This window comes from Chiloscyllium plagiosum, unplaced genomic scaffold (genome assembly GCF_037043375.1).
Source record: "Chiloscyllium plagiosum isolate Xiang-an unplaced genomic scaffold, Cpla_swu_hap1 HiC_scaffold_14, whole genome shotgun sequence".
Classification (NCBI taxonomy): domain Eukaryota; kingdom Metazoa; phylum Chordata; class Chondrichthyes; order Orectolobiformes; family Hemiscylliidae; genus Chiloscyllium; species Chiloscyllium plagiosum.
In genome coordinates, this window is record NW_028270152.1 from 92142981 (window position 1) to 92154836 (window position 11856).

An 11856-nucleotide genomic window follows, 5' to 3' on the forward strand; every position below is an offset into this window, starting at 1 on the left:
AACACATATACAAGGTATTCGCCGAAAACGGATATCCTCGCAATTTTATCAACAGATGCCTAAGGGATAGACCACGGAATGAGGACATGCCACAACCCAAAGGACTAGCCACACTACCACACATCAAGAACATCTCCGAACTAACAGCCAGAATACTGCGACCACTAGGACTCTTAACAGCACACAAACCAACAGCCACACTCAGACAACAGCTTACCAGAACTATGGACCCGATACCCAACATGAGAAAAACTAATGTAGTATACAAAATCCCATGCAAGTACTGCACAAAACACTATATAGGACAAACAGGAAGACAGCTAACGATCCGCATCCAGGAACACCAACTAGCCACGAAACGAAGCGACCAACTATGCGTAACCGCCACACACACAGACGACAAGCAACATTAATTCGAGTGGGACAACACTACTATTATAGGGCAAACCAAACAAAGAAGAGCCAGGGAATTCCCAGAAGCATGGCAGTCATCCACAAACTCCATCAACAACCACATCGACTTGGACCCAATATACCAGCCACTGCAGCGGAGAGCTGAAACTGACAACAGGAAGCGGCAAGGACAGGCCACTATAAATGACGCAGGAAACAACACAGAAGCGCTTCACAGGAGGCTCCCAAGCACTGAGGATGCCACCTAGACAGGGGACATTTCCAACAAAACCTTCCAGCTCGGCGAACAGAAACACATCATTGTCTTGAGTGTTCCAGAGTTTTTCATTGTCCCAGAGTCCAGATGAAGTTTGCATTCCTCACGTACGTGAGAGAGAATGATTTCAATGTCTCAAATCAGTTCTTGTCCCGAGAACATCAGAGTCAATGTCCCGTCCTCTACTCGGTCCGACAGTTCACACTTCTTCATTCTCCTCTGATTCCATTTCCCAAAGAGTTTCTCAAGATTTACAAAGCTGGAGCCTAAATTATATGGTTTGCTTCCTAAACAATTTTTCAACTGCTAACTGACAATATTTTCACAGTATCTCTTCACAATCCTCTGGCTTGCACCATGTCCAGGGATGAGAAGTCCCGTTTGGTGGAGAGATTCCCGAGGCTGATGGGTTTCACTTTGGAACAAAGATGGTTAAGTGGCGATTTCCTGCGGTTGTTTCTAATGATGGGAGAGGGAGCGGTGGGGAATGAGCACTTTGACGAGCAGGAGGAAGTGTTGCCACTGACCCGAGTCAGAGAACAGTGGACAGGGATGTAAGGAATCTTATGAAAAGCAGCACTTCTGCTCAGGATGTTCAATAACAGCTGCAGAAACCCGATGTGTCGAGCAGTGTATCTGGAAAGAGAAACAGAGATAATGTTTTAAATATGGAACATTTCTGATGTAGAACTCGAGTTTCCCAAGTCTAATCAAATTACCGGCCTGGTTCACAAAATAGTTTTTCTAAACTTTGAGCGAAAATTGTGCCAGCAGTAAAGCATTCATAACGTACGTCAGCAGGATTCGAACCGACGTGGGGAAACCCCAATGGATTTCTAATCCATCGCCTTAACCACTCGGCCATGACTACAGATGGCTCAGGTGCGTTGAGCATTGACCAAATCAGCCGAGATCTCATTGAAAGCTACCGTTGACTTGATGAGTGAAATGCTCCCATCTCCTTTCATACCTTTGCTGTCATTTGTAAGCTGCGAGACACCAATGTAAAAGAAGAAAAGCACAAAGGTAGGAAAAGATATTTGTAGGCAAACTGAGTCAAAATTATTTATTGAAAGGAAAATCACACTTGGCAATTTGCCATATCTCTTTGCGAACATGACCAGCAGAAGTAAGCAAGGGAGCTATTGATCTGAGTATTCTCGAACCTGAAGCAAACAAAGGTTAGTGACATATTCATTTCTTTTTCTGGCGAACGAAATGATCTTTCCTGATGGTTACAATGAAAGAGATGGTTCCCAATAAAAGACAGAGATTAATTCGCATGTAGATATATTTCAATGTGACACGATTCATTTTCAGTCCCTAATTACCCCAGAGATGGAGGAGGTGAGTTACTTTTCTTCACTCTTCAACTCCTCAGCACGGAGGTACAAACATGAAACCGCTAGAGATGGACTTCTTGAATTGGGAACCAGAGACACTGAAGAAACTAGGCAAAAGTGAGGACTGCAGATGCTGGAAACCTGACTTTAGATCAGAGTGATGCTGGAAAAGCACAGCAGGTCAGGCTGCATCCGAGGAGCAGGACAGTCGACGTTTCTGTTGCCAGTCATGCTCCGCTGCACAAACAATTTTCGTTTTTGGCTCAGATTTCCAGCACCTGCAGCTATTTGTTTTATGTTAACCTTCATAATGTTTTGGACAAAACCAATGACCTGCCAGCATCGGAAAATCGGCAGAAGTACTGGTACACCGATATGTTTGCTGAACAATACAACCATTCCATGAGCGGGAATACGATCCGGGCCACGGTGCTGAGAGTACCGAATCCTCACAAGTAAATAACAAGACAAGGCGATAGATACTATCGTATTTGGTGTAAATAAAACACCCTGTCTGAACATTTTCGTTGCAGATTTTTTTCAAATTGTCTTCGAAGATTTACAAAGTGGGAAAAGGCCATTCCGCCAGTGTGCATTACGGCTAATCAGAGAGCCATGTATTCCAGTCGCAGTTTCGAACTTTGGCCCAAAGCCTCGTGTGTTCTAATGTTTCCAGGTCAAATGTCAATGAGGTTATCCTATGTTCTTACATTGCACAATAATGGGACAGAAGTAGAACGAATTGTAACTCTTTTGAGGAACTCATGCTCATTTTCACCCACAGAGGGAGACACACCAGAAGATACCGCCAAACTGACGGAGGTGTCCGTTGTGGAGAGCTGGAATTTGAAACGGACAATAGGACAAATGCAAGCTTTACATGCGGAAGCACAGAGGAGATGTCCCGAGAGAACTTTTCAGCGGAGCGTCAACGTATACCACGGTTAAAGCGAAACATCCCCCCTCGAGCCAGGTAGGACTCCGAACTGACAATCTTCTGATCCGAAGTCAGACGCGTTATCCATTACGCCACTGGCCCAAGAGACAAACCTGCACTTGGCAGAATGTCGATATGTAATGCCATGGACTTTCACGGAATCAGAATTAAAAAGGTGAACAAGCACCGAAGATAATCACCCACATTGCTTCACTTCGAAGTTTCCAATTTGTGAAGCAGTGCCTTTCACTGGCAAAGGAGAGACATTTGTCCTCAGCTGCCTGCTTCAGGGTCGCCTCCTTCTCTGCTGGAAGTTTCCATCATTTTATTCACAGTCACGACGCGATTTCATGATCCACTCCAGTGAAAAAGTGTCATGGTGTCGTCCAAACAAGACCCTGCAGAATCTCGGCGAGAAACCTCTGGTCATTTCGAGCTCAGGATGTGGAATTAGACGAGATGCGTGACACCTTTTATTGGCGCTGCCACTTCACTGAAATTAGCGGCTCAAAACGAGCCGTTGTAAGCATCAGCTTGATTTGTACCTTCCTGCAGTGCATTTGCTAAACAAAATCAGATCGCTCCCATCCGGCCCAGCTGACTTATCTATTTTCACACTCTGCAGTATTTCTAATATCTCTTTCTTGTGAACCTCAATCTCTTCTCATCTAGACGCAAGTAGCTCTGTATCTTCCTCGCCAACATTTTCATTTTCTATAGCGAACACTGTCGAAAAATATTTATTTAGTGCTTCCCCTATCTCCTCTGACTCCACACACAACTTCCCACTATTATCCTTGATTGTCACAAATTTAACTCTCGTCATTCTTTTATTCCTGACATACCTATGGAAAGCCTTAGGGTTAACCCTGATCCTATCTGCCAACAACGTCTCATGACTCCTCCTGGCTCTTCTCAGCTCTTTTTCGGTCTCTCCTGATATCGTCGGAACCCTCGAGCGCTCTAACTGAGTTTTCACATTTTGTCCTAACATAAGACTTCTTGTTCTTCTTGACCAGGGATTCCACTTCCTTAGTAAACCACGGCTCACGCGTTCTATATCTTCCTCCCTGCCTGACAGGTACATACTTATCTAGGACACACAGGAGCTTTTCCTTCAATAAGCTCCACATTTTAATGTGCTCACCCCCTGCAGTTTCCTACCCCATTCTACGCTTCCTAAATCTTACCTCATTGCATCGTAATTTCCCTTCCACCAGCTGAAACTCTTGCTCCGTGGAGTACACCTATCCCTTTCAATCACGAAATAAACCTGAGAGAATTGGGATCGCTGTCTCCAAAGTGCTCACCTACTTCCGAATCTAAAACCTGGCCAGGCTCGTTACACAGTACTAAATCGAAAGTGGCTTCGTCCCTTGAAGGCATGTGTACGTACTGTGTCAGGAAGCCCTCCTGCACACACTGGGCAAAAAATGACTCATCTATAGTACTCGTACTGTAGTGATCCCAGTAAATATTTGGATATTGTCTTGAGTGTTCCAAAGTTTTTCATTGTCCCAGAGTCCAGATGAAGTTTGCATTCCTCACGTACGTGAGCGAGAATGATTTCAATGTCTCAGATCAGTTCCTGTCCCGAGAACATCAGAGTCAATGTCCCGTCCTCTACTCGGTCCGACAGTTCACACTTCTTCATTCTCCTCTGATTCCATTTCCCAAAGAGTTTCTCAAGATTTACAAAGCTGGAGCCTAAGTTATATGGTTTGCTTCCTAAACATTTTGTCAACTGCCAACTGACAATATTTTCACAGTATCTCTTCACAATCCTCTGGCTTGCACCATGTCCAGGGATGAGAAGTCCCGTTTGGTGGAGAGATTCCCGAGGCTGATGAGTTTCACTTTGGAACAAAGATGGTTAAGTGGCGATTTCCTGCGGTTGTTTCTAATGATGGGAGAGGGAGCGGTGGGGAATGAGCACTTTGACGAGCAGGAGGAAGTGTTGCCACTGACCCGAGTCAGAGAACAGTGGACAGGGATGAAAGGAATCTTATGAAAAGCAGCACTTCTGCTCAGGATGTTCAATAACAGCTGCAAAACCCGATGTGTCGAGCAGTGTATCTGGAAAGAGAAACAGAGATAATGTTTTAAATATGGAACATTTCTGATGTAGAACTCGAGTTTCCCAAGTCTAATCAAATTACCGGCCTGGTTCACAAAATAGTTTTTCTGAACTTTGAGCGAAAATTGTACCAGCAGGAAAGCATTTATAAAGTAGTCAGCAGGATTCGAACCTACGTGGGGAAACCCCAATGGATTTCTAATCCATCGCCTTAACCACTCGGCCATGACAACAGACGGCGCAGATGCGTTGAGCATTGACCAAATCAGCCGTGATCTCATTGAAAGCTACCGTTGACTTGATGAGCGAAATGCTCCCATCTCCTTTCATACCTTTGCTGTCATTTGTAAGCTGCGAGACACCAATGTAAAAGAAGAAAAGCACAAAGGTAGGAAAAGATATTTGCAGGAAAACTGAGTCAAAATTATTTATTGAAAGGAAAATCACACTTGGCAATTTGCCATATCTCTTTGCGAACATGACCAGCAGAAGTAAGCAAGGGAGCTATTGATCTGAGTATTCTCGGACCTGAAGCAAACAAAGGTTAATGACATATTCATTTCTTTTTCTGGCGAACTAAATGGTCTTTCCTGATGGTTACAATGAAAGAGATGGTTCCCAATAAAAGACAGAGATTAATTCGCATGTAGATATATTTCAATGTGACACGATTCATTTTCAGTCCCTAATTACCCCAGAGATGGAGGAGGTGAGTTACTTTTCTTCACTCTTCAACTCCTCAGCACGGAGGTACAAACATGAAACCGCTAGAGATGGACTTCTTGAATTGGGAACCAGAGACACTGAAGAAACTAGGCAAAAGTGAGGACTGCAGATGCTGGAAACCTGACTTTAGATCAGAGTGATGCTGGAAAAGCACAGCAGGTCAGGCTGCATCCGAGGAGCAGGAGAGTCGACGTTTCTGTTGCCAGTCATGCTCCGCTGCACAAACAATTTTCGTTTATGGCTCAGATTTCCAGCACCTGCATCTATTTGTTTTATGTTAACCTTCATAATGTTTTGGACAAAACCAATGACCTGCCAGCATCGGGAAATCGGCAGAAGTACTGGTACACCGATATGTTTGCTGAACAATACAACCATTCCATGAGCGGGAATACGATCCGGGCCACGGTGCTGAGAGTACCGAATCCTCACAAGTAAATAACAAGACAAGGCGATAGATACTATCGTATTTGGTGTAAATAAAACACCCTGTCTGAACATTTTCGTTGCAGATTTTTTTCAAATTGTCTTCGAAGATTTACAAAGTGGGAAAAGGCCATTCCGCCCGTGTGCATTGCGGCTAATCAGAGAGCCATGTATTCCAGTCGCAGTTTCGAACATTGGGCCCAAAGCCTCGTGTGTTCCAACGTTTCCAGGTCAAATGTCAATGAGGTTATCCTATGATCTTACATTGCACAATAATGGGACAGAAGTAGAACGAATTGTAACTCTTTTGAGGAACTCATGCTCATTTTCACCCACAGAGGGAGACACACCAGTAGATACCGCCAAACTGGAATTTGAAATGGACAATAGGACAAATGCAAGCTTTCCATGCGGAAGCACAGAGGAGATGTCCCGAGAGAACTTTACAGGGGAGCGTCAACGTATACCACGGTTAAAGCAAAACATCCCCCCTCGAGCCAGGTAGGACTCGAACCTGCAATCTTCTGATCAAAAGTCAGACGCGTTATCCATTACGCCACTGGCCCAAGAGACAAGCCTGCACTTGGCAGAATGTTGATATGTAATGCCATGGGCTTTCACGGAATCAGAATTAAAAAGGTGAACAAGCACCGAAGATAATCACCAACATTGCTTCACTTCGAAGTTTCCAATTTGTGAAGCAGTGCTTTTCACTGGCAAAGGAGAAACATTTGTCCTCAGTTGCCCGCTTCAGGGTCGCGTCCTTCTCGGCTGGACGTTTCCATCGTTTTATTCATAGTCACGACGCGATTTCATGATCCACTCTAGTGAAAAAGTGTCATGGTGTCGTCCAAACAAGACCCTGCAGAAACTCAGCGAGAAACCTCTGGTCATTTCGAGCTCAGGATGTGGAATTAGACGAGATGCGTGACACATTTTATTGGCGCCGCCACTTCACTAAAATTAGCAGCTCAAAACGAGCCGTTGTAAGCATCAGCTTGATTTGTACCTTCCTGCAGTGCATTTGCTAAACAAAATCAGATCGCTCCCATCCGGCCCAGCTGACTTATCTATTTTCACACTCTGCAGTATTTCTAATATCTCTTTCTTGTGAACCTCAATCTCTTCTCGTCTAGACGCAAGTAGCTCTGTATCTTCCTCGCCAACATTTTCATTTTCTATAGCGAACACTGTCGAAAAATATTTATTTAGTGCTTCCCCTATCTCCTCTGACTCCACACACAACTTCCCACTATTATCCTTGATTGTCACAAATTTAACTCTCGTCATTCTTTTATTCCTGACATACCTATGGAAAGCCTTAGGGTTAACCCTGATCCTATCTGCCAACAACTTCTCATGTCTCCTCCTGGCTCTTCTCAGTTCTCTTTTTCGGTCTCTCCTGATATCGTTGGAACCCTCTAGAGCTCAAACTGAGTTTTCACGTTTTGTCCTAACATAAGACTTCTTGTTCTTTTTGACCAGGGATTCCACTTCCTTAGTAAACCACGGCTCACGCGTTCTATATCTTCCTCCCTGCCTGACAGGTACATACTTATCTAGGAGACACAGGAGCTTTTCCTTGAATAAGCTCCACATTTTAATGTGCTCACTCCCTGCAGTTTCCTACCCCATTCTACGCTTCCTAAATCTTACCTCATTGCATCGTAATTTCCCTTCCACCAGCTGAAACTCTTGCTCCGTGGAGTACACCTATCCCTTTCAATCACGAAAGTAAACCTGAGAGAATTGGGATCGCTGTCTCCAAAGTGCTCACCTACTTCCGAATCTAAAACCTGGCCAGGCTCGTTACCCAGTACTAAATCGAAAGTGGCTTCGTCCCTTGAAGGCATGTGTACGTACTGTGTCAGGAAGCCCTCCTGCACACACTGGGCAAAAAATGACTCATCTGTAGTACTCGTACTGTAGTGATCCCAGTAAATATTTGGATATTGTCTTGAGTGTTCCAGAGTTTTTCATTGTCCCAGAGTCCAGATGAAGTTTGCATTCCTCACGTACGTGAGGGAGAATGATTTCAATGTCTCAGATCAGTTCCTGTCCCGAGAACATCAGAGTCAATGTCCCGTCCTCTACTCGGTCCGACAGTTCACACTTCTTCATTCTCCTCTGATTCCATTTCCCAAAGAGTTTCTCAAGATTTACAAAGCTGGAGCCTAAGTTATATGGTTTGCTTCCTAAACATTTTGTCAACTGCCAACTGACAATATTTTCACAGTATCTCTTCACAATCCTCTGGCTTGCACCATGTCCAGGGATGAGAAGTCCCGTTTGGTGGCGAGTTTCCCGAGGCTAATGAGTTTCACTTTGGAACAAAGATGGTTAAGTGGCGATTTCCTGCGGTTGTTTCTAATGATGGAGAGGGAGCGGTGGGGAATGAGCACTTTGACGAGCAGGAGGAAGTGTTGCCACTGACCCGAGTCAGAGAACAGTGGACAGGGATTAAAGGAATCTAATGAAAAGCAGCACTTCTGCTCAGGACGTTCAATAACAGCTGCAGAAACCCGATGTGTCGAGCAGTGTATCTGGAAAGAGAAACAGAGATAATGTTTTAAATATGGAACATTTCTGATGAAGAACTCGAGTTTCCCAAGTCTAATCAAATTACCGGCCTGGTTCACAAAATAGTTTTTCTGAACTTTGAGCGAAAATTATACCAGCAGGAAAGCATTCATAACGTCGTCAGTACGATTTGACCATACGTGGGGAAACCCCAATGCATTTCTAACCCATCGCCTTAACCACTCGACCATGACTACAGACAGCTTCGGTGGGTTAAGCATTGACCAAATCAGCCGTAATCTCATTGAAAGCTGCCGTTGACTTGATGAGCTAAATTCTTCCATTCTCCTCTCCCACCTCTGCTGTGAATTGTAAGGTGCGAGACACCAACGTAAAGGAAGAAATACACAAAGTTAGGAAAAGATATTTGCAACCAAGCTGAGTCATAATTATTGATTGAAAGGACAATCCCACTTTGGCAATTTGCTAGATCTCTTTGCAAACATGATCAGCAGAACTGATCAAGAGAGGTATTGATCTGAGTGTTCTTGGACATGAAACAATCCAAGGTTAGTGACATATTCATTTCTTTTTCTGGCGAAGGAGCTGGTCTTTCCAGATGCTCACAATTTAAGAGATTTTTCCCAATAAAAGACGGCAACTAAGTCCCATCTAACGCTGACACCATCGTGAGCGCTGCTGTTTCACAATGCCACAGAGTCAGGGTCAATTCCCGCCTCATGCAACTGAATGTGTGGAGTTTGCACATTCTCCCCGTGGCTGCGTGCACTTGCTCTGGTTTTCTCCCATAGTCGAAAAATGTACCGGTTAGGTGAAATGGCCGTGCTAAATTGACGGGGTGAATGGAGAGGAATGCATTTGGGCTGGGACGGTTCGGTGTGGAGTTGCTGGGCCGAAGGACCTGTTTCCATATTGTAAGTATTCTAATCTACGGTAATCAATGGCCAAGGTATGACGCACGTTGTTCGATGTTGCATATATGACTTTTCGATTGTTTTTCTTCAAAGTTTCTTTACAATTCAAACGGGAGTGGAAGATGGGAAATGAATGTCTCCCATAATTCTTGCCTTCTTTTAGCATTCACAGGTGGTATTTTTCCTGTACGTTTTTTTTTACACTGTGGTTACTGTTAGTGTTCTTGTAAGCTACACCGGTTGGTTTCCTCTTTCCTCAATATTCCTCATCTCTACCCAAACACATTTTCCATCCTTATCTCCTGAATCAATGTAATCTCTAACCATTGCATAATTGCCACGGAAACTGGGCTTTTCACACGCCTGTGTATGTCATTTTCCAATATTAATTGATCGTTTACTGTGTTGCAATTGCGCATGTGAAGAAGAAAACAGAATAGAGGCAGGTGGTCCTGGGTTTCAAACGCACGTAATTGCAGCTAAAACGCAGATTACTGCACACAATGCAATCACGGAAGCATGCACCGAACCGTCAGGAAGCACACAATAAGTACAATGCTGGATGTCATGTCAGAACAGGACCAGAAACACAACAGAAATACGTCTCTTGGGTACTATTTTGGACGTTTTTCTCAATCAGCTATCGTGTTTTACATATGTTCCATCGGGAGTTACCTCACGCAAGGAAGTAACCAGTGCTGCAGACGGTCATATAATCCGAGTCCCAAGTCCCGGAGTCAGAGACACTCAGTGCCCTGTGTGTACCTACAAGGAACAGCTGTACATAGGGTTTACAGTGAAACAGAACTGCATGAATGCAGCTCGATGGTCGTCTGTCTGCTTCTCCTCTATAGTTTTCTGTGCAGTCCCTGCATGCAATCTTGTCAACTACGTTTATCCAGCACAAGAATGGCATTGGTCGCTTGTCTCTGAGAGAGGCTGTTGGTTTATGTGTTGTCATAATTCCGAGTGTAAGGAGGAATCTGGTTGTCAGTTCCCAGAAACTGACTTGAATAAATGGAAGCGTGCTTTTTAACTTGCCGCGTGACATATCCTCGTTGTGAAGTTCGTGCACTGCGAATCACGTTGCGGGACAATCCAATTTTGGCAAATAATTTGTGTGGCAGTCACGAGTTGCCACGACCAGCTATCCCTAGTAGCAATACGGACAAATGGCAAGAACTGCAAATTCGATTAGAGCAGCACAAGGTTAATGTGACAGGGCAAACAGAAGGCAGCCAGAAGATTTCTGGGTTTAGGGCAATCACCCAAGGTACCTTTTCATATGAAAGTCTGTGCATCAGTAGAATCTGTAACCCAAGTAGTCTATGTTGGTTATTCATTTTCCAGACAACTTGTGTTGTTCCCCGTTTACTCTGAAAGTGAATAGACATAGTTATTTCACCGTTATTTCTAAAGAAGATCCTGCATTGAATCTGTTCGCTGTTATTTGATGCTGTGGTGAAAAGGTGTGCAATCGCGATGTGAAACGTTGCTATACTTTCATTTCCTTCATTACTGTCCTGGCGAGGGAGAAAGGTGATCACCGGGGCATTGATGGCCTAATTTAATCACGGATACAATTGGAAATGTTCACTTTTATTGGTTCATTGTTGTTCTGTTTTGTTTTATGATACTTGAGCACTTTCTGGGACTTGGCAATAAACTAAATCTCCAGTAGGTTTGGAATTGCCTCGCTGTTACTTGTGCGAGCGGTTCATGTCAGAGACGACTCACAGTGCATCACAGACAGCACTTAAGCTTCGGTGTGTCTGATCATGATACTGCCTTTTCAGTTCTGATTCTATTCCACGTTAAGAGCTGTCAGGTTTTGGATTCGCTGGAGAGGAAAGTGGGTCATGCGATATGTGAGGTATTTTTCTTTAGCCAAAATCTTTGATGGCGAACTTGGGAAAGTGTCAAGAAGAATGGTCATTGGCAGCAAATATCCGGAAAACCTTTATCTCTGGATCGGTTGGGCCCATCCACCCTCCAAACAAAATAGCCAAACTCGCTGACTGAGTAACAAACATCATGCGTTTTTTTTTGCAAATGGTGTATTCAAACCGTTGCCGGTGGCTGGAGCATCTGAGTTGTCGAGCATGGAAACAAATCCGACGATCCAACTTGCCCTTGCTAAATAGATAACCGAAAGTAATCCATACATATCTGCCAATATTTGTGCCTTATCTCTCCGAGGTCTTCCTGTCTATACACCCATT

General features: G+C 44.2%; 2 non-coding genes across 2 annotated transcripts; both read right to left on the reverse strand.

Moving 5' to 3' along the window:
- Positions 1-5178: 5178 nt before the first annotated feature.
- On the reverse strand, positions 5179-5260 carry trnas-aga (transfer RNA serine (anticodon AGA)). Its single transcript has one exon. It is a non-coding gene; the product is annotated as a tRNA-Ser (tRNA).
- A 1412-nt stretch (positions 5261-6672) lies between these two features.
- trnak-uuu (transfer RNA lysine (anticodon UUU)) lies at positions 6673-6745 on the reverse strand. The gene has a single exon. It is a non-coding gene; the product is annotated as a tRNA-Lys (tRNA).
- Between the last annotated feature and the right edge of the window lie 5111 nt (positions 6746-11856).